Source organism: Dendrobates tinctorius, unplaced genomic scaffold (assembly GCF_039654945.1).
Source record: "Dendrobates tinctorius isolate UK_male_01 unplaced genomic scaffold, ASM3965494v1 ptg000011l, whole genome shotgun sequence".
Classification (NCBI taxonomy): Eukaryota; Metazoa; Chordata; class Amphibia; order Anura; family Dendrobatidae; genus Dendrobates; species Dendrobates tinctorius.
In genome coordinates, this window is record NW_027361679.1 from 17,069,424 (window position 1) to 17,094,244 (window position 24,821).

The window sequence follows — 24,821 nt, forward strand, 5'->3', positions numbered from 1 at the left end:
AAGAAGGTGAGTTTCAAAAGCTCCTATCATTTGGTGTTGGTACTGTGTGGCGGCCATTATTGCTATGGTTTTGTGCTTGTGGGGTGCTGCAGTCTGGAGTCATGGGGACCCAGTCTTGCAGCATGGGTGTTGTGAGGCACCAGGCTGCCCGCCCTGCTGGTGTACTGTCACTGTGGTAGTGGTTAGCGCACGACGCAGCTCCTTTAAGGCAACCTGATCAGAATTAAATCAATATATGATTTTGGAGGTGCTGTCCATTCTCTTTTTTTGAGCAAATTTATGATCTTAGCCTCCTCAACTTGGATTCTGTCAGGTTCTTCATAAATTACATCAAAGGCATCAAAGAAGGCAGTGCTAGAAACCAATCCTGGGATTTGGGGGGATAAAGAAAACACCCAGGTCTGAGAGCCCCCTCGCAGGAGGGACATGATTATTCCTACCCGCTGGGACTTATCCATTGTAAACCTAGGTCGCAGGGTAAAAAATAAATAACAGCTCTCCTTAAACACCCTAAATTGTTTTTTTCTCCCAAAATATTTCAGGAAGAGTTACTACAGATTCAAGAGATATGAAACCTACAAAAATATTCCCACAAACAATTCATTATAAGGGTATGTGCACACGTTGCGGATTTGCCTGTGGAATTTTCTGCACAGATTCTGCATCTCTTGGCAGAAAATGCAGGTAAAAATCCACATGTTTTTGATGCTTTTTTTATGCGGATTTTCATGTGGCTTTGTATGCATTTTTGTAAGCTAAATAAAGATATATTATTTAGCAAAAAAAAACTTGTCATGTCATTTCCTTGTCCAACCTCTTCTTTCACATATTCCATTGAAGAACAATGTTTTCACACAGATAGATTGATCGATATCTCTAACAATCTATCTATCTATCTATCTGTCTATAAATCTATCTATCTATCTATAGTTCTATCTATCTATAGATATACAATTATAGATATACAATGTTTCGCGCTATTGCGCTTCTACGCAATAGCGCAAAATGGCCGCCGTCGCTCCTCCACCCCCCTACCCATTCTCCCATTGAAGATGTTCTGAATTTCTTGATTAAAGATTAACTTTTGAAGACTGGTGAGTGCCGTCCCTCTTTCTTTCACATGGACTGTCAGTATTGTTTTTTTCTGGACAAGCACCCGAAAAATCAGGTTTAATTGCCAGCAACGTTGGTAGTACATGGACAGTTATTGTGCCATTAGGTGCGCTTGTGGTGCAGTCTTGTGTGGATCTATCTATATATCTATCTATCTATCTATCTATCTATCTATCTATCTCGCCATATATCCATCTATAGATATATATATATAGCTAGATATATCTATAGATGATGGATAGATATATCTATAGATAGATAACACCAAGCCCGATGTTTAGTAATAAACATAAAATGGTACATAAAGAGTTAAATAAAGACACACACAGAAACACAAAATCTGCATTAGACCGGGGTCACACTTGCCGCCAGCACTCGGACCGGACCGTTCAGCTGCATAGAAATACATAGTAACATAGTAACCCCGGCCTTAATTGCAATATCTGTTTAATTAAAAAATAATGAAGAAAAAATGGCGTGGGCTCCCGTGCAATTTTCTGTGCCAGAGAGAGAAGTCAGCGACTGGGGGCCAATGTTTATAGCCTAGGTAGAGGTTAATACCCAAGGATCATCCTAGGCTATTAATATCAGCCCGCAGTTGTATATTTAGCCTTTACTGGCTACTAAAATAGGGGGACCCCCCAAAAAAAACAATATGGGGTCCCTCTATAATTAATAGCCAAAATATGCTATGCAGACAGCTGTGGGCTGATATTACTAGCCTAGGAAGGGGCCATGGATATTCCCCCCCGGCTATAAACACCAACTGACAGTTGCCCCAGAAATGGCACATCTCTAAGATGCGACAGTTCCGGCACTTAGCCTCTCTCTTCCCACTGCCATGTTGCGGTGGCATATGGGGTAATAATAGTTGTGGGGTTGATGTCACCTTTGTATTGTAAGGTAACGTCAAGACTGGCTTAGTAATGGAGAGGCGTCAATAAGATACCTATCCATTACTACTTCTATTGTTGCTAAAGGGTTAAATAAACATACAGCCAGAATAAAGTATATTAATGAAATAAAACACTAAACACAGTTTCCCTTCTTTATTATTACTCCTAATTCCTGCGACGTCCTCGATCACCTGTAAAAAAAAATAATAAACCAACAGTATACTCCCTGTTCCGGCATAATCCATGTAATAATGAGTGTCCCATGACGATCTCCCCTATAGACCTATAGAGCTGTCACATCAGGAGATGTGACCTCTCTACAGGTCCTCTAGTGACACACTGACAGGAGACAATGGTTCCTGCAGTGTTATCACTGAGGGTTCACTGGAGTTCATGCTCTCGCTTTACGGCACTGCTGCGTGAGAATTTTCTCATGCAGCGGTGCTGCAAGTGACAGCCTGAACTCCATTGACCTCTGATGGTGGAGTTATCCACTGCAGGTGATCAAGGGCATCAGGGATTAGCTGTATGGTGAGTATGTACTGTATGTATGTATGTGTTTTGTTTTTTTTAACACTTCAACACACTAGCCAGATAATGGGACTACTACTCTCCCATCATCAGCTAGCTGTCACTGTAGCAGGCATAGCTGAAAACGCATCAAAATCCACAACATGTGCACGTAGCCTAAAACAAGATTTTTATTGAAACAATTAACAACCATAAAACAAGTAAAAAAGGAGAGGTCATTTAGAGAAAAGATCATATGATAAATATATCAATATATCAGTAATTAGTTCCAGAATAATCAAAAAATCAGTTCAAAATTTATGTGAGTAACTAGATATATCTCATATGCTCATGTGGAAAATGATCTTTTCTCTGTATGACCTCTCCTTTTTTTACTTATTTTTATGGTTGTTAATTGTTTAATTTTTAGAATGAATTGTTGTTTTTGGGAGCATTCTTGTAGGTTTTATTAGTAGTTTATACTCCCATTTCACAGAAGACCTTGTGTACATTCTCTAGTTTCAGTAGACACTGTCAGGATCCTGTCAGCGCTGGCGTGAAGCCTCCGCTGAGCAGGGACTCACCCGCACTGTAGGGGGGCCCGGGGTCAGGTACAGCCGGAAAGTACAGATACACAAGACCTGTGGACGCTGACGTTTAGCAAGCAGTCACAGGACCTACGGTCATGTGACTGCAAGGGGGCGGGGCTTAGCATCCTGCTTTCAGAGATGGCAGGACACTATACAGAAATACTCAGTCAGGCAAAACGGAGGTCATACACAGAGATATCAGTAAAGTACCAGGGATGAGACAGAACGGATAGTCAGGGCCAAGCAGAAGTCAAAACCAAACAGACATAGAAGGTATCAAGCAGAATCCAAAGCAATATCCAGAGAAGAGACTGAGTCGTACACAGAGAATCAAGCAACCAGAACACAGCACAAACACACTCAGGGGTCACCACACAATGCCAAGGGCGAAAGTATAACAGACGGGGGATGGGAGCTTCCTGAGGCTTTAAGAAGCTTTCCCAGAACCAATGAGAGGCCACCATAATAGGTCCCAGGTGTGCAGGTAAGAATCTGCACTGAGATCAAAACATTAACCCCAGAAGTGCCGGTCACCCAGCACTGGTATCATGACAGACACCAGCTATACATCTGAGACTACAGACATTGCAGCCATAGCTGATAGCAGAGAGTTGTAAGTCGCTTTCATCAAACTAGATATACGACCCTGCAACTGTGATTGCGATGATTCAAGATTCTGGTATTCTTTAACCAGATCCTGAATCCTTTGCATCATATTCACCACCCAATCGCACAGCATGTGAACTTGATACTGGATCCATATTGATGAAAAAGAAAAAACGTAGCGGCCTGTCATAATGTGACACTGAGTCACTTTTCAAAGACAAGCCGTGAGGTGGGGAAGTCAAGAAGTCTGAGCGCAAATACCAGGATAGTATGTCAAAGACAAAGGGATATGACAAATGAATAGGATATTATACAATATATTACACCTCAGCCCACTCAGAAAACTTCTTAAGCTGCAAATGGATACCACATCCTTGCTTCTAGTGTTCCACAAAATAGTAAACCACTAATAAATAATATAAACCCGCTGCACTAAGAAGATGGCCCAACAGGACCAATTTACATCTCAAGTAGCCACTTGTGTGAGCGAGCAATCAATATGAAAAAAATGTATTAAAAAAAGTGAATGTTATGTAGCTTTTCTACTAAATCTAATTTTGGACGGTTTTGTTTTAAATATTATCAATAAAAGTATTTTATGGGTTAAATATACTCTGCTGGTTCTTGATTCATAAAGTCAGAGTCAAAAGCCAAAGGGGTAATACAAACGATTAGTGAAAAAGGCAAATCCAAAGTTTCTCAACAAAGATCAGAATATCAGAACACAGAGCAAATGCACCACCAAGCTAGGCTACAACTGGCAACAGTGTGATCAATGCCAGTCAGCTAAATTGCCCGAACCCTGAACGTGTGACACCTGGAGGAAACCTCACAGGCCCAACCAGATTGGGCAGCTGGGCTGTCATTCACAGTACTGAAAGGCCAGCACACTCCTGATTCTATAGGGTGGCTGCGCTGTCACTCACGGTGTTCTTAGGACACCGTGAGTGGTGGAATCATGCCGCCAAGTATGTCTCTTGATCTGGATCCCATTGAACACCTATGGAAAGTTCAGAAGAAACAAGTTGAGCATCAGCATTTCCAGCAACTAATTTGAGCAAATCTGAAGATTTTCAATGAAAGATATATTATAATCTTACTTTTATGTTATTGGTAAAAAAAAATTCTATGAAACTCCGTCTTGTTAATTTTAGAAATTGTACTTGTTTTTAGTGAGATACTTATTAAAATGTACTCATTTATGCTGAGCACTGTGTATATCTATGCACATAAATATACATAGATATACACAAAAATGACATGATAATGTATTTGTAGCTATTTGCTCATATAACACAGCACCAATATGTTACGATATTCTTCTGACCTCCTTTATGTACTGGAAGATGGACCCTAGCTAAAAGAATACATAAAAAGGTTTATCTTTCTATCTTCTGTATATCATAACGTAATCCATTGTTTACCATTAGCCCTGTGAAAAACATTGTCCTGTCACCAGACTCTTGCTAGGGGAAAAAACATGAATACAAAAGACAACTCGCTGCCACGCTTCCCAATGATACATAGGGTTAAATCATTCTCATGGGTTATAACAAAAGTACCTATTAGTGAAAAATAATACGATACATTCAACTTACCCAAGCACTGCTCTTTCTCCCTCTAATCTTTCAGCAGAACCCAGGGGAGGCTAAAGTTTAGATCAGTCTATTCTCCACTAGAACTTTGATTTGCTATTAAATTCCGCCTAATGAAGATGGTTTTGCCATCTCACGTTCATCAACAGGCTATTTGTGGAACAATACAAGACCTGCATTGCATAAAGGGACTTTGTTTCTTTTCTTATTCCTAGATACATTATTTAAGTCAACTCACATGCAAATTGTAAAGTTACCAAGTCCTTGTGACATACCTCTTACCCGTGAAACTCATATGAACAGGACATTCAGTCAGAATACGAGAGAGACAAGCATGTTCACCAACCAGTTGTCAGGAATATTGTAAACATATACTCTTGATTTTCTCTTCGAGTCCCCAGTTTTTGTGTAATATTATCTTCAATTTTTATTTTCATTATTTAGATAGCACAATAATTTTTTCATTAGACTGAGATATAATAATAAGAATCAACCTGCTTTATCTACTGAAGATGGTTCCGCTGATATATCAGTCTCTATGTAATTATTAAAAGGAATTCCTAACTGTTCTTGATCGACACGCTAGCGGTTTTGTGGATTTCTTTATTCTAGTAAGGTGTTTGATGTGTCTAATTAATAACTTTCAAAAAATTAACTTTTATGCTGCATAGTCATTTATGTTGATAAGGCAGCGCTAGCAGGACATCTCATCTCTTTGGATTAGTGCTGCCTTATATCTTTTTATCACACTTTCTTGAGTGTAGTAGCTGCATTTGCCTGGATGTCCGCCATTTGGCTTTTGAATGGATGGACAGACTTCATTTTCTTCCAACTGTCATGGCACTCACATGATGCAGTTTGGCAATGTTCTTGGCCAAGGGACCGCTATTGATGAGATTGATGATGCTATTTCTCTTTTTCATAGGAAATTTCCATCATGGCTGTTCTTTGATTCAAACCAGTAACCTTTTACTTGAAAATCAACCTAATACCATACTGAGCTATTATAGAATGTGAGAACAGGTTGTAATTTGTAGTATTCAGGAAGAAAATGATTTTTCCATCACCAGAAGCAAAACAGTAACAATGCAGTGACATGACAAGAATCTGCATAATTAATCATATGCTAAATAGTTGTAAGTCAAATTTATGTATGAGATAGCCAAGATGATTGTCTATAAATTGATGGTAATCTCACGTTTGAAGCTGTTGTGGATGATGAGTTATGGAGCCTGAAAGTCAAGAGTTCAAAACATTGCTACCCTTTTGCTCATCACTGTACTTATCTAATGGTATTCTACAAATCTCACAGCTTATATGAAAGTAGATAATTTTTTAAATGCCAGGTTTTATTGGTAGGTGAAGAGCAACATTCATACATTTGTTTATATATCTCTGTTGCTTAGAAAGTGTATCACAATGTGCTGTCCATCAGTTCCTGAGCCAGTAGGGCTCCCAATTCCCTTTCCAACAAGAGCTAACTTTGAGGAAAGGCAAGTAATGTATCAGTATATTTTCTGAATATGAAAGGAAGCTAAAGTACCTGCAGGAAATGCATGCAAACATGTGGAGAACATACTTGCCAACAGTCTTGGTTTTGAAGACTTTATCAAAAGTGGGTGTTTTGTGGACTTTCTATATTGTTTTTGTTATGGGTCTAAATGTCCTGATTTTGAACGTTAAAATCTTAGTTTGAATACAGGCTATGTAGCTAGAATTTTTATGTATATTGACCTATATTTTTCAGAATTCTAGATATCATGCAATGGCGAAAATATGAATGCTTAAACATTGAAAATGCATCATAATTTAGAGCAAGCACAAATTCCTTTACCTCTGCCATCATATCATCATGTTATCTGTCACATTTAGACTAGCGTCTCAATAACTGATGACTTGCTGTTAGAAATGAGCAAATCAGTTTGATCGGAAACAAATTAGTGTTGAATATTTGTGAAATTTGCAGGTCCTGGATAATGGACCATTAAAATGCATGCTTTTGCCGAGAATGAAAAAAGCCAGTAATGACATTATATATATATATATATATATATATATATACATATACATATATATATATATATATATATATAGTCAACAGCTTGGGGCGCTGCATGGAGGATACAAAAGCAGCAAATAAATAGACAATACCACCTCTTTGTCCAAACAATGATATGATAATTATAAATATATAGATATTTGCGCTAAAAATATTTATCCTATAATCCAGAAAAATGTTTTAAAAAAAACCAAAACATTTTTCTGGATTGTAGGATATACATATATATATATATATATATTAAAAAAAAACAAAACTTTTTTCTGGATTGTAGGATACATATATATATATATATACAGTGGGGCAAAAAAGTATTTAGTCAGTCAGCAATAGTGCAAGTTCCACCACTTAAAAAGATGAGAGGCGTCTGTAATTTACATCATAGGTCGACCTCAACTATGGGAGACAAACTGAGAAAAAAAAATCCAGAAAATCACATTGTCTGTTTTTTTTTCATTTTATTTGCATATTATGGTGGAAAATAAGTATTTGGTCAGAAACAAGCAATCAAGATTTCTGGCTCTCACAGACCTGTAACTTCTTTAAGAGTCTCCTCTTTCCTCCACTCATTACCTGTAGTAATGGCACCTGTTTAAACTTGTTATCAGTATAAAAAGACACCTGTGCACACCCTCAAACAGTCTGACTCCAAACTCTACTATGGTGAAGACCAAAGAGCTGTCAAAGGACACCAGAAACAAAATTGTAGCCCTGCACCAGGCTGGGAAGACTGAATCTGCAATAGCCAACCAGCTTGGAGTGAAGAAATCAACTGTGGGAGCAATAATTAGAAAATGGAAGACATACAAGACCACTGATAATCTCCCTAGATCTGGTGCTCCACGCAAAATCCCACCCCGTGGGGTCAGAATGATAACAAGAACGGTGAGCAAAAATCCCAGAACCACGTGGGGGGACCTAGTGAATGAACTGCAGAGAGCTGGAACCAATGTAACAAGGCCTACCATAAGTAACACACTACGCCACCAAGGACTCAGATCCTGCAGTGCCAAACGTGTCCCACTGCTTAAGCCTGTACATGTCCGGGCCCGTCTGAAGTTTGCTAGAGAGCATTTGGATGATCCAGAGGAGTTTTGGGAGAATGTCCTATGGTCTGATGAAACCAAACTGGAACTGTTTGGTAGAAACACAACTTGTCGTGTTTGGAGGAAAAAGAATACTGAGTTGCATCCATCAAACACCATACCTACTGTAAAGCATGGTGGTGGAAACATCATGCTTTGGGGCTGTTTCTCTGCAAAGGGGCCAGGACGACTGATCCGGGTACATGAAAGAATGAATGGGGCCATGTATCGTGAGATTTTGAGTGCAAACCTCCTTCCATCAGCAAGGGCATTGAAGATGAAACGTGGCTGGGTCTTTCAACACGACAATGATCCAAAGCACACCGCCAGGGCAACGAAGGAGTGGCTTCGTAAGAAGCATTTCAAGGTCCTGGAGTGGCCTAGCCAGTCTCCAGATCTCAACCCTATAGAAAACCTTTGGAGGGAGTTGAAAGTCCGTGTTGCCAAGCGAAAAGCCAAAAACATCACTGCTCTAGAGGAGATCTGCATGGAGGAATGGGCCAACATACCAACAACAGTGTGTGGCAACCTTGTGAAGACTTACAGAAAACGTTTGACCTCTGTCATTGCCAACAAAGGATATATCACAAAGTATTGAGATGAAATTTTGTTTCTGACCAAATACTTATTTTCCACCATAATATGCAAATAAAATTAAAAAAAAACAGACAATGTGATTTTCTGGATTTTTTTTTCTCAGTTTGTCTCCCATAGTTGAGGTCTACCTATGATGTAAATTACAGACGCCTCTCATCTTTTTAAGTGGTGGAACTTGCACTATTGCTGACTGACTAAATACTTTTTTGCCCCACTGTATATACAGAAGCTGAGCTGTGATTGGTTGCTATCAGCAATAGTTTTCCTTGCAACCAATCACTAAGCATCTTTCATTTCAACAGAGCTGGTTAAAAGAAGCTGAGCTGTGATTGGTTGCTACGAGCAAGTTTTCCCACTTGACAACACCTCAGCAGACACTGATTGGGTGGGAGAGCGCTGGCATACCTGGGAACATAAGCTCCCAGCTATTGTCTGCCGCCCTGAAAGGAGCACAGAGCACTTTGGTTTTGACCCCAGGCCTCTCTTAAAGGGATCCCCGGTATGGAAGTTAAAACTGTTCCACTCCGCTCTGTGGTTCTGACCCAAGGGTCTCTTAAAGGCATCATTGGTATGATGTGGGATATTAGGGGTAGTAGTCCGGCGGCTGTGACGAGATGATGTGGGATATTAGTGGTAGTTGTCCGGTGGCTCTGGCTGATGGGATGATGTTGGATATTAGCGGTAGTAGTCCGGTGGCTTTGACGGGATGATGTGGGATATTAGCAGTCCGGTGGCTCTGGCTGATGGGACGATGTGGAATATTAGGGGTAGTAGTCCGGTAGCTCTGCCTGACGGGATGATATGGGATATTATAGTGAATGTGGCTATGCGGAGTGGGTGGGGCTATACTCTCAGCTTTATATATATAGATATAATCATTATAATTTGTTATAACTAACTGTAGTTAGTTACTATGCCCGGGCAGCACCGTGCTCTTCAGCTAGTATATATATATAAACATGAAGATATAAAAACAGCCAACTACATGTGTAAACAAATTATTTTTAAAAATACAAAATTATTACCAAAGGATTTTAATTTAATAATGTAAAACAATATCCATTTTGTTTGAGATCTTATGGTACATATGTATTTAAAGGGAAACTGTCATTAGTTTTTTTTCCACCTAATCTAGTACTGAATTTGTAGAAACTAGCTGAACCAAGCAAATGGAACAACTTGCAAATCGCTTTGTGTAAAACTCCTAATATGCTGCTGCACTGAATTTTATTTGGAAAACCACTGCATGTACGATCATCAATGTTGTATATAGCTTGGTGTCATCTATGATGAGAATACAGGTAGATAATTATCCATCATGCAATACCATGAGGGAGGCATCTGATTTGTTACAAATTTATTCTGCAGTAGGACAACCACCCAAATATATAGTAACTGTTATTAAGAACTATCTTCAGCATTAAAAAGCAAAAGTCTGGTAATTGACGAAATGGCCCTCACAGAGCCTTGCTCTCAACATTATCAAGTTTATTGATGAAGAGATAAAAGGATTTGGGCAATACTTTCATTCATAGAAGATGTGTAGCTCGTTCTTCAAAATGTTTGAACAACCTTCCTACTGAGTTCTTCCAAAAACTATATGAGAGTGTGCCTGGAAGAATTCTTTACTTTGATGTTGTTTTAGGCAAAGGGTGGTCACACGAAATATGGATTCGATTTAGATTTATCCCTTTTATGCTAATTAATAATTATGCTTTTTCTAAACTACTAAAAATAAGCTATTAACACCATCACTTTTAAAGCATTTTTACTTTTCAGCATTTTTTTCCAACCTGCTTAATACTTTTGCACCATAATGTGTGTGTGTGTATATATATATATATATATATATATATATATATATACTGCCATATTTAATATGCACATACATATATTGACAGAAAATTTTATATAGCCAAAGCCATTATATATTCATGTTTTCCCAGATGGAAATTTTTGTCACCCTTACCACATTTTGATAAAATTACAAACTGTTTGTGCGAGGAGTTGGTCACTTACTAAAGACTATAGGATGAATAGACAAAGAGCGGAGTCCACAGCTCTACGGGATGCAGCAGACTTTTTCCAGCATGGAGCACCGGCTGCATCAAAATTATTATATTTTATTACAGATTTGCTTGCTGTGTTTTATTATTGATTTGCTTGCTCATCACTTTAACATCAGGAATAGTGATGAGCAAATTTGTTCAGAAAACTGTTGCCAAACATAAACACGAATATGGCATTCGGATTCGTGATCGGAAACACAAGCAAAATTTTATAAAATCGGAAAAAATCGGTAATATTCGGTAAATGTGTGGGAAAATATTTGTGTTGCCACAAAAGTGTTTTCAGCTTTAAAAACTTGAGCAACGATAATGGTGGTGTATCATGAGCTTTTGACACATGTTTGAGGGTAGGGGGTTTGAAGAGCTCAGAGGCTTGCTGAAATCACATGTCACCCTCCATAAAAATAGTGGACATCTTGTTTTAGCACCATTTTGACACTGCAACAGCGCAGAGAGGCTGCTCCTGTCACTGGCACTGTTAGCAAGATTTTATTTAGATAGCTAGGCGGTTGTATATCAGTCAGATAGTGTAGCTAGCTAGCATCCAGTGAGGGTAACTATCAGCACTTTTTCTTTCTTTTGGCCATTACTGAGGTCCAAAGACAAAACCAGCAGGGCACATGTCTTACAAGTGTGTTGTGCACTGCTTCTATTGTGCTCCATGCACGAGTATAGCACTCAAAATAATATTTTTTCACTAGCTAAATGTGAAAAAGCTTGCTGTATCCCACATTTTAGCTAGTTAGCTAGGCAGTTGTATATTAGTCAGATAGTGTAGATAGCTAGTGTCCAATGTGGCTGTTAAATTTACCTTCCATCACTTTTTTTGGCCAATAATGAGGTACAAAGACAAAGCCAGCAGGGCACATGTCCTAAAAGTGTGTTGGGTACTGCTTCTATTGTGTTCCATGCACGAGTATAGCATTATAAATAATATTTTTTCTGTAGCTAAATGTGAAACAGCCTGCTGTATCCCCCTACCTTGTCATTTTGTGCTGTGGTGATATGAAATTGTCTGCAGACCTAAGGCACATTAAAAAAATATATAATTTTTCAGTTGCAAAAAGTTAGACAACCCACCGTATCACACTTTGTCATTTTGTTGGGTTGAAATTAAGCTGTAGATGCCTGATCCAGAGGCCACCAAAAACCCTCCTGTTCCTTCTGTCATACAGTAGGGGACCTGACTTTCAAATAGTTTGCAGCATCTAGTGTGTTATAGAGGCCTGATCCATAGGCCAAAAAAAATTCTTCTTCTCCAAGTGTCATACAGTAGGGGACCTGACTTTCAAATTGCTTGTAGCATATCTTATTTGTCATACATGTCTTATCAACACTCAAACAATTCTTTTTTCTGTAACTAACATGATACAGCATGCCATGTTTGAACTTGGAATTTACTGTTGCTGAAGTTCAGGTGATTGCAGAGGTGGTGCAGAGTTTAAAGTCTAATTTTTTGTTGATAATACTGTGCTTCTACCACATTATCTGAGCCACATGATGGAAAAAGTGAGGCCGTGGTGGAAGGGGAATTAGGCTTGGTGTTCAAGGTGTACGTGGGATAGGTGGTAATGTTTGTGAAAGCATTAGTGAACCAACATCACGTACTATGTAAAGACAACTGACAACTTTTGCTACTGGACAGGCTACTCCACTACCTTTCTTTGGCATACACATAGCGGTATGCCTTGTTGATGATGCCCAGAAAGAGCATGTGCTCAATTGGAAGGTAAGCACACTTTCAAGTGGCCTCTCCTCCTCTTCCCCCACCACAACATCACACCCAGTACAGTCCACAGAGGTGGCACCCAAATTCCCTAGCTTCTCCCCGATGTCCAACTCTCCAACCGTACAGCTGACTGTATGGAACCACAGATGGGTGAGTCTGAAGAGCTGTTCACACATTCTAAACCATGGTCATAGGAAGTGTACTCAAAAGTACCACAACTTCCACAATCCACCATAGCATCTCTGTCTGTACCTCTCTCATGGTCCAGCAGTTTGTGCAGTTCACCATACTCCACCATCTCTCAGCGCTGCACTCAGTCCACCGTTCCGCAGTTGTGGTCACATAAAAGATTGCTTCCTCCTACGCATGACAAAGTTAAGACGTTGAACTCCACCATCTCCAATCTGTTGGCCACGGAAATACTACCTTTCCGCCTCTTGTATACAGACAGTTTCTGAAAGCTGATGGACATCACAGTTCCTTAGTACCAATTGCCCAGTTGCCATTACGTTTCCAAGAAAGCTGTGCCTGCGCTACACCAGTATGCCGCAGACAACATTACCCGTTCCTTGACTAAATCTCAGTTTGCCAGGGTGCATTTCACCACAGACGCTTGGATGAGTAAGCATGGGCAAGGGTGTTACATCTCGCTGACTGGGCATTGGGTGACTCTGGTGGCTGTGGGGACAGGCGCTGCTTCACAAGTCTTGGAATCCCCAAGGCTTGCAGGACAAAACTCTACATTTAACACTTCCTCCACTGCTTCTGCCTCCACCTCTATCTCCTCTAGGGCCTCCACCTGCACCCTCAACCTCTGCCTTAATGAAACACATGTTCCAATAGTGCACAGTGAATCCCCACCACCTCTGTACTACGCAGCCAGAGCTCACCGCAGTTAGGCAGTGTTAAAATTCATATGCTTTGGAGATCACAGTCATACAGCTGAAGAGTTGAGGACAGCTCCCCAGGCTGAGTTTGATCAATGGCTGTCACTGCTGAAACTGGATCCAGGGAAGGCCATGTCCGATAATGGTGCAAACCTGGTACCAGCCCTACGGCGAGGTCAGCTCACACACGTGCCTTGCATGGCTCACGTCCTCAATCTACTGGTACAGCGTTTTCTCTGCCACTATCCTGGCCTGGGTGAATTACTCCAGAAGGCATGTAAGCCGTGTGCTCATTTCTGCCATTCGCACCCCTCTGGTCATTGACTTGCATTGATACAGAGGTCGTTGTCCATGCCAGTTAACAGGTTGATATGCGATGTGCTGGAATTCCACTCTACACATGTTGCAGTGACTGTGCCAGCAGCAATGAGCCCTGATGTAGTATGTCATGTCGCATAGCCTGGGACAACGCAGTACGGACGTGGTGCATATCACGTTTACAGAGTGGGCACAGACTAAGGACTTATGCACCCTTCTGCACAGTTTCAAAATGGCTACTAAGATGGTTAGCTCTGACGATGCTGTCATCACCATCACTATTCTGGTCATCTATATGCTGGAGCAGACTTTGACTAGCCTGCAGGAGAAGATGGTTGTCCCAGAAGAAGAGGAGGAAGCAGAGGAGGATGGCGAAGGGATATCATTGTCTCTAAGTTCAAGACTGTCGTCACCCAGGCGGGTGCAAAGAGAGGGTGGATTACAGCGACTGAGGGGGGCTGGTGATAACGGACAAACTGTTATCAAAGGTGCAAGATCCTGGGAACAAATGGAGGAGGAAGAGGTGATGGGCAAGCAGCTGACAGATGAAGAGGATAATCCTTCCCTCTCTGTTGTTCGTGGTTGACAGGAGGGGATGGAGGAAATGAGATTCATTGTTACCCAGCCACCAGTACAGCTTGGGCTTGGCTCTCATGGTAGAGCTCGACATCTGCAACATGATCCCTGTATAGTTATGATTAGGAAAACTGCTGACTACTGGGTTGCCACTCTGTTAGATCCACATTATAAAATCAAATTTTGCGAGATGCTTCCAGCCCTGGAAAGGGACCCGCAAATGCTGGAGTATCGAAACAAGTTCTTACCTTAAGAGAACTTTTCCCAAGACAACAGTGAAGCACACAGTTTGCTTAGCAGCTCTAGACTTACAATCTCTGGCACATTAATTTGTCAATGCCAAAACATTAGCAGCAGCAGCAGCAGTGCTGGAAGTGGAAGAAGCAATTTCTATGAGTCCATTGACACTTTTTTTAGACTAACTCGTGCACCAGCAAAACAGAGTCCAAGTCTTACATGTACAGTAGTGAACGAATGGAGAGGATGGTGCAGGAGTATCTAGAACTGAATATCAATACCATCAGGGAGGGTTTGGACCCTTTCACATTTTGGTCTTCCAAAATGGATGAGTGGCCTGAGCTTGCCTCACATGCCACGTCTTCGGTCATTGGTCGGTCATTACTGTACAAGAAGAACTCATGGGGGAGGTGTGAACAGTAAGCGATGGGCTGTTCTATTTATCTGTCTCAGTGTTCGTGCAGTTCACATGGACTCTTCTTGCTTCATCAGTGCCCTAAGAGGATTCTTTTCAATCCGTGGGCCTGCTAAACAACTCCAATCCGACTGTGGAACTAATTTTGTAGGGGCTTGCAAAGTATTGCAGTTAGACAACTTCTTGACCAATAATGGCTGCACCTGGGTGTTCAATTCTCCACACTCATCACACATGGGCAGATCCTGGGAACGCATGATTGGAATTGCACAATGTAGTCTCAATTCCATGTTGCTGGAACATAAACTTCCTCTCACCCATGAAGTGCTGGTCACTTTCCTTGAGTTGGTGTCAGCTATAGTAAATGTCAGATCTTTGGTGCTGGTATCATCTGACCCTGATGCGCCAATGATTCTCACTCCAGATACACTCCTTACGCAGAAGATTGGAGCTGCTCCAGTCCCTCCTGGAGACTTTGATCAAAAGGACATTTTCAGACGTCAATGGAAGCAGGTACAACATCTGTCTAATGTATTTTGGCACCGGTGGAAGACTGAATATCTGCATCTGCTTCAAAACCGTCACAAATGGGGGAGCCAACTCTTAACCTACAAGAAGGAGGTCTTGTCATTTTACAAGACTAAGAGGCTCATCGTAACCACTGGCTGATGGGTCTTATCACCAGGGTTGTGCCCAGCAATGACGGAAAGACTCGGGAGGTTGAAGTCAAGGTGACAAAAGGGGATTCAACTCGAATCTTCTTTCGCATAGTCATTGAACTGAAGTAGGACTTCACATGAATGGAACATTGTTGCTGGACTCCATCACAGTGGGGAGCATACTGCCTCGTTTCCCAGCCGTGTTAGGGCATAAAACTCTCTTTGTGCAACTTGACCACTTCCCCATGGATTTAATGTTACTTTTGGATTGTTGGGTTGGTGGAAAAGTTGGCTTGTTGCGGTTTCCCCAACCCGAAGATGGGTTTTTCTACTGAACTCATATTCATTTTTTTATGTATTTTTTCAAGGACTACGCGTCGTCGCTTAAGTATGGACTTGAATTGTTGCATTATTGTTGCATAGTGTTTTCTTCTATAGCCTCTTTTCAGGTTTCAAGTCGACGTTGGACAGCAAAGACTTGTCACGTCGTACAGAGATTTTGTGATGATGTTAGCCCTTGCTCCTCCCTTCTTCATTATCAGTTTGCTTTAGCCATCTTTGGATATACATGTACACTGTATGCATCTCCTGGACTCTTATTTCAAGTCAGTGCTGGCTGAGATGGCACTATCTGAGGATGCCTGGCATGTGAGTACAACAATCATACAGATATGTAAGGGATTGATGGCTAAGGATTTAGAGACTCATACTGCCTTGAAGAGTCAGAATACACGCTACTGTTGAGGGATTTATTAACTGGAACTGTTGCTGCTGGATACATGGGCTTTGATTGTATTACCTGTCATTTGGAGGAGCATGCACTGTGACTACAGACTATACTGGCGGGACATACGAAATCTACAGGTCAACCAAAAGTTGGGAGACAGTGATTACCGCCTGGTACAGGGGCAGTGAGACTATCGGCCCCAGAGAAGGGATCTTGTGTACTGAGGACATTGTATTTTGGCCATCTACCTGGATTTGTTGTAAAAACATGAACGCATGGAATAAAAAATATTTGCATCGTTAACCTGCCTAGGTGATTGTTATAACCCACAACCTTAGATCCTCACAGTTTGAAATAGTGAAAAAAATGCAATTCCACTATTGTTTTTTTTGCTGTTTTGTTTTTTCTCAGGATGCATTGTGCAGTAAAAATGACCCAGCAATAGAACTCTTTATGTCAGTATGAGTATGGAGATATCAAACTTGTTTACTTTTTTATATTTTAGTGGTTAAAAAACTCTAAACTTTTTAAATTAAATTAATTTTTTGTCACCAATTTCTGACGTTCATAAATAACTTCTTATATTTTTTCCAATGATGTAACTGTGTGAGGCTTGTTTTTTCTGCACAGAGCTGTAGCCTTTATTGATACCATTTTTGTTATCATGGAAAATATTCTCGCCTGTTGTAACAATATCCATGCTTGTTTTGGATGTCTATGTGTGCTTATTTGGTGAGACAGCGCAATGTCTAATAATTCTGAATCGGAATACTTTTATGCTTTTTCTACATGACTGTTTCCGTATAATCATATTTTGCTCAAAAGTTATTCCTCTGATGACCAGAAAGGTCAAATAGTGTGATTACATATCTGCCATTTTTTATCATCTTCAAATGCTTGAATAAGATCTCCCTCTGTCTACGTTTTTATCCTTTTAGATGATTGCTGTCTCTAGCACGACTCATGTTTCTGAGAAATTACTTTGTGTAAAAGATCGACTTAGATAAAATTTTGTTTTATGTTTTTCTTTTGTTGACCTATTAGGGTTTAACATGGTGGTGACAAGATTGCGACAAGTTAATGACCCTTGTTGCTATGGTGTCAGACTTTGTGAAAGAGGCCAGAGAACAATATTAACCCCAAGCCTTCCCGCCCAGGCTGCACTTGACTGTGTGAACCAGTAATGCTAGGGAATGACTTGAATTTGGAATTTTCATGAGGAAATTCTAGAGAATTATCATGATTTGTAGGACACAGAAGCAATAAAATATTAGATAATGTAACAGACAACAATCCGATGCTTACTACATGCACCACTAACAATCCGATGCTTTCTACATGCACCACTGAAATATAACCTTACCGTGAATCCTGAAAAGATATTAACACCAAGCTTTCAACACAGCTATGTGCTTCAAATGCAAAAAATATGGCTGGTCTTAAGATCAATGACAGGTTTACATTGTTTATCATTTTGTTTAACTATTTTTGAGGCTTGCTCCTGAGCAGCTGCACAGTTTTTAGCATATATCCCTGGCATTTTGTTTAGTTGAGATTCTTTGATTGTACTTGCTAACCCAAGTCACCAAATTTTGTCTTTGTTAAGGTTCCTCTGAGGAGTCTGTTTCATTTGTTTCAGGATAGAAAACGCAATGTTGGGATGGCAAAAATTTAGGGACCCTGGATCTGACACTTAACCCCACATTAAGGCACAAGAGAGAAAGGAGATGCTCCATGAATTATCATGGACGTGCAACTGAGATATGGGACTAAACTCAGGACTCAGGAAAAATTTTGAACAGCATTTATCAGACATAATACCAACTCATCTTTTTCTGTTTCTCACTGGTATGGTTTTGTTTTTGTAGTCCATAGTAGCATCATCAACTTTTAAGGACTGAGTTAAGAGTTGGCTCATTGACTAAGACACTTAAGGGTTTTTTTCTAATCTATTTATTGGCTGGAAATTCTATCCAAGCTTTACACTTGACAGGGCAGCACAGTGGCTCAGTGGTTCAAATCCCACCAAGGACAACATCTGCAAGGAGTTTGTATGTTCTCCCCGTGTTTGCATGGGTTTCCTCCGGGCGCTCCGGTTTCCTCCCACACTCCAAAGACATACTGATAGGGAATTTAGATTGTGAGCCCCATCGGGGACAGTGATGTAAAGCTCTGCGGAATATGTTAGCCCTATATAAAAAAAAAATAAAGAAGAAGACAATGAGTTAGTGACAGTGCTCCCTCAATGACCATTTCCTCCTAAAAATTTAAAATATTTACTGTAATCCCCCTCTTATAAAGTATTATAAAATGTTAATAAATTATTTTCAACTACTTTACCACTATCTTGGTCTCTTACACGGTTGTTAAAAGACAGCCACAAGGGGCAGCTAGCACGATGAAATCATTCTTGGGCTCACTATGCAGCTATATAGAAATAAATATAAGACCAACAATTGTTTGGTAAAACACGGTAATATCAGGGTATATAAGGTAGTACACTTCTTAACTATGTAACAGGGGTTGTGGTAGCCCCCTCATAGCATATAAAGTAGCCTCCTCATAGAATATAGTGCAGCCCTCATATAGTACAATGCAGCCCCCTCATAGAATATAATGTAGCCCCCCTCATAGAATATAATGTAGCCCCCTCATAGAATATAATGCAGCCCCCTCATGAGTTATAATGCAATCCCCCATAGAACATAATGTAGCCCCCTCATAGGGTATAATTCAACCCCACTAATAGGGTATAATGCAGCCCCCTACAGAATATAATGCAGCCCCCCCACAGAATATGATGTAGACCCTCATGGAGTATAATGCCGCCTCACATGGAATATAATGTGATGCCATACAGTTGAATGCTGCATGCACTGGGGGACAGTGTTGGCATCGGGCCCCCCTGACTTACGGGTCCCATAGTGGCCATGTGGACTGTGAGTCCCTGAAGCACTGGTCTGCTGGCCCTGATAGCGGGCAGTGCTAGCCGCAGACTGCGACAAACGCTGCCCGTTATTAAAGTGCTCAAAAAAGGAATGAATGTAACACTAAGGTCAAACACACATTATACATAAAAAACCTTAAAATCTACAATTTTATTAGATGTATCAAAAAATGACAAGCAACACATATATTTGAAGCTAATCCCGATTAATATTCTAAAGCTCCCATATTCTTATGCCTGCCTGACAGCTGAGGTTGGCACCCTATTGATATACAAGAAATGGCGCCCCCGCTCCACGGCGGCTGTCCCTGACTAACCCTATGAAGTCCCTAAGATAGACTAAGGCCGGCGTCACACATACCGTATAAAAAATCGGCCTGTTTTTCACGGCCGAGAATTGCAGAAATGTTCCCGGAACAGTGATCCGTATGTCATACGTGTGCAATGCGAGGATGCGATTTTCTCTCATCTAAGTATCTGTGTGACATCCATGTAACATCAGTATGGCATCCTTATGGGGAGATATTCTCGCAGCTTTGCAAAATGGACACTTAACTCATCCATGGCCTCAAATATTCGTCAAAACATATATACAGTATATATACAGTGTTGTGAGTTCATTTTCCCCTTCACCATTGAGGTCTGATGAACTCCCTCTTCTGGTGAAGGAAGGTAGTGAGGCTGATTACCAAGCATCTGGGCAGGATGATGATGACTGGGTGACGGGAATTGCTGACTGGATATAAGGCAGCCGACGCCCTTCTGCCTTGCTGGTGACCTCTCTGAGGGATTCTAGGAGACCAGTCTGATTCCTGCTCCTCAAAAGCTAAGTTTTCTGCTCTGCCTTTTGCATTTGTGTTTTGTTTTTGTTTTTGTTTTTCCTTGTTTTTCTGGATTTCTGCCATTCCCTGCTGGGGTGTGCTGAATTCCTTTTTGCTCTGTCTTCAGAAGATACCTGAGTGCTGATATAGTCTTTTTGAAGCCTAGCGTCTTCAGGGCTTTTTTCCCTATCAGCTGTTGGCTCTTGTTTGATAGGGTTTTGGCGGATTACAGACAGCAGCTTTTCTATCCTGTCCTATTTGGTTAGCTTGGGCCCCATCTTTTGCTCGGCCTATCTTTCTATCTGTGTGAGTGTTTTTTCATCTTGCTTCACCGTCATTATATGTTGGGGGCTGCCTATTACTTTGGGGTCTGCTCTGGGGCAGTTTAGATTTCCCTTTCTGTCTTTAGACCTATGTAGTTCTCCGGCTGTGATCGAGGGGTCTAGGGCACCGTAGGAACCCCCCACGGCTACTGCTAGTTGTTGTTGATAGGTTCAGGGGTCTGTAATCCGATAGCTGCCAACTTCTCTGGTTTTCTGGACTTAGCTAGTATTTCTGTTTTTGCCTCCTATGGTGATTCATTCATAACAATACAGTACATGTCAGTGGGACACATATATATGTATATATATACTGCTCAAAAAAATAAAGTGAACACTATTCCATTTGCAACAGGCTGTTTGTGTTCCCTTTATTTCTTTGAGCAGTATACAGTATATATATATTTTTATATTTCATACAGCGCTAGGTAGCAGAATAGCCGATAGTTCAATTGTCGGCTTCTGTAAAATCATTACAGAACCCGACAGGATATGAGACATGGCTTACATTGCATATCCATAAGATTTATATATGTCCCTCACTAATAATGTTATTAGTGTGTGTGTGTGTGTGTGTGTGTGTGTGTAAAATTTTGGAGCTGTAGGTGTTAAATTAAAGAATTAAATCACGGCATGGGCTCCAGCGCAATTTTCTCCTCCAGAAAGGGAGAGCCAGTGACTGAGGGCAGATATTAATAGCCTAGAGAGGGACCATGGTTATTGACCCCCCAGGCTAAAAACATCTGCCCCCAGCCACCCCAGAAAAGACAATTCTGGCACTTAGCCTCTCTCTTCCCATTGCTCTGCAGCAGGTGGCATATGGGATAATAAGGGGTTAATGTCACCTTGCTATTGTAAGGTGACATTAAGCCCAGTTAATAATGGAGAGGTGTCAATAAGAACCTATCCATTATTAATCCAATAGTATGAAAAGGTTAAAAAAACACACACATTAAGAATAAAGTCTTTTAATGAAATAATTAAACACACATTTTTGCCATCTTTATTAAACTCCCAATCCAATCAAAGCCCTTATTGTTCTGTAAAAAATCAAAAAGCAACAATATCCCATACCTATTCGCCGTACAGTCATGTCCCATGCTACAATCCATCTTAAGGGGTTAAATAGTTTACAACCGGAAGCGGTGCTAATGCTACTACCACTGTAAACCACTGTGTAATGAATGAAATGCTGCCTGCGCACCCTCCCCGCCTGACCAGACATGAAGTCAGTAGCGTGGGAAAGTGTCTGAACATTTTCTCAGGCTGACAAGTTCACTGGGAGTCAGGCGGGGAGTCTGCACAGCCTCAGCGACTGCCGCTGACATCGCTGAGGCTGCGCAGACTGACCCGCGGTGAACTCGGCAGCGTGGGAAAATGTTCAGAAACTTTCCCACGCTACTGAAAATATCTCCGGTCAGGAGATCGCGGGCATCTTTGGATTAGCAGAATAATAAAGATGGCAAAATTGTGTGTTCTTTCATTTCATTAAAATACTTTATTCTACTTGTGTGTGTTTATTTAACACTTTACAAACTTTAGAATTAGTAATGAATAGGTGTCTTATTGACACCTCTCCATTACCAAGCCAGGCTTAATGTCACCTTACAAAACAAAGGTGACATTAACCCCTTATTACCCTATATATCACCCTACAGGGCAGTGGGAAGAAAGAGGCTAAGTGCTGGGATCACCTTTTCTGGGGTGGCTGGGGGCAGATATTTTTTGCCAGGGGGATGGCAATAACCATGGTCCCTTTCCAGGCAAATAATACAGTATCTGCTCTCAGTCACTGGCTTTCCCTATCTGGCGCAGAAAATTGAACGGGAGTCCAAGCCAGTTTTTCCCCTAGAGGAGATCTGCATGGAGGAATGGGCCAACATACCAACAACAGTGTGTGGCAACCTTGTGAAGACTTACAGAAAACGTTTGACCTCTGTCATTGCCAACAAAGGATATATCACAAAGTATTGAGATGAAATTTTGTTTCTGACCAAATACTTATTTTCCACCATAATATGCAAATAAAATGAAAAAAAACCAGACAATGTGATTTTCTGGATTTTTTTTTCTCAGTTTGTCTCCCATAGTTGAGGTCTACCTATGATGTAAATTACAGACGCCTCTCATCTTTTTAAGTGGTGGAACTTGCACTATTGCTGACTGACTAAATACTTTTTTTCCCCACTGTATATAATATATACAGTGTACATATATACAGTATATATATTACATATTAACACTGCTCAAAAAATAAAGGGAAAACACTCAAATAACACATCCTAGATCTAAATGAATGAAATATTCTCATTGAATACTTTGTTCTGTACAAAGTTGAATGTGCTGTCAACATAATCACACAAAAATCCTCAATGGGAATAATTTTTTTTAACTAATGGAGGATTTGGAGCGACCCCCAAAATGAAAGTGGAAACAAGTCAAAATGATGCTCAGTATTGTGTGTGGCCTCCATGTGCCTGTATGACCTCCATACAATGCCTGGGCATGCTCCTGATGAGGTTGTGGATGTTCTCCTGATGGATCTCCTCCCAGACCTGGACTAAAGCATCCGTCAACTCCTGGACAGTCTGTGGTGCAATGTGATGTTGGTGGATGGAGTGAGACATGCTGTCACAGATGTGCTCAATCAGATTCAGGTCTGGGAAATGGGCAGGCCAGTCCATAGCTTCAATGCCTTCATCTTGCAGGAACTGCTGACACACTCCTGCCACAAGGAGTCTGGCATTGTCCTGCATTAGGAGGAACCCAGGGCCAACCGAACCAGCATATGGTCTCACAAGGGGTCTGAGGATGTCATATTGGTACCTAATGGCAGTCAGGCTACCTCTGGCGAGCACATGGAGGGCTGTGTGGCCCTCCAAAGAAATGCCACCCCACATCATTACTGACCCAGTGCCAAACTGGTCATGCTGAAGAATGTTGCAGGCAGCAGGTTCACACTCAGTACATGTGACAGACGTGATAGAGTCTGGAGACGCCGTGGAAAGCGATCTGCTGCCTGCAGCATCCTTAAGCATGACCGGTTTTGGCAGTGAGTCAGTAATGGTGTGGGGTGGCATTTCTTTGGAGGGCCACCCCACATGTCCATCGTGTGTGGTCCCTCTCTTCTATCTTGAACCATCAGTTCGGTCTCTCTTTTTTCCTTAATGAACCAGTCCACTCTTCTGGCATAGTCCTTCAACTTCCTCAGGAATCCCCTGAACTGTCTGGTGGGCAGCTCCGCCATACGTCTTCCCCCCAAAATTTCTGCAGGGAATGTTGATGCTGCCGATTATGCCAATTCAAGAGTAAGGGAGGGATTTACACCTCCCAAAATATCCTGCTATGGAGCCCCTGAGTGTGCATGTGCTTTGTTGGGACTTGTTACTTACTCCTTTCTGGGCCAAAAGTACTATGATGGTATGGAGACCTTATACTTATTCAAACATTCAGTAGAGCCAGAGTCAGCTATAAAAAGTTGAAAACATATTTACTGGCAAGCTTCAAACATAGTAACACCTCTTGATAGAAAACATGGTAAATATTCAACAGTTCTTTTGCTTTAGGCAAAAGCTCATATTCAGTTACAGTCACAGACGGTATATCTTGATGTTGTAAGACACTTCAGAGTAACAGAGCAAATCTAGAGCTGTCCAGCTATGACTTCTCACCCTCAATATCCTACACTCCAGTGCAGTACTCTGTGCTCCTCCCTGGCCAGAATGTGACTGAATCTCTAAACCTCCAGAGCTGGTTCGGCATATTGTCTGTAGCCCACTCCTGACAAGCTGTCTATGGGAAACACACCTCAATTCATAGTTATGGAGGTGGTAACTAGTGATGAGCAAGCACTAAAATGCTCGGGTGCTCATTGCTCTGGTCGAGCAAATTGGAATACTCGGGTACTTGACCCGAGCAACGAGTCCAATGTAAGTCTATGGGAAAACTGAGCATTTTTACCGTGTCCCCCCCCGGGGGTCCTTCTAAAGTCTAAAAACCTCTGAAAATGATGGAAACAGTGATCAAATGACATGGAAACATCATGGGGAATGCCCCTTGGAAGCA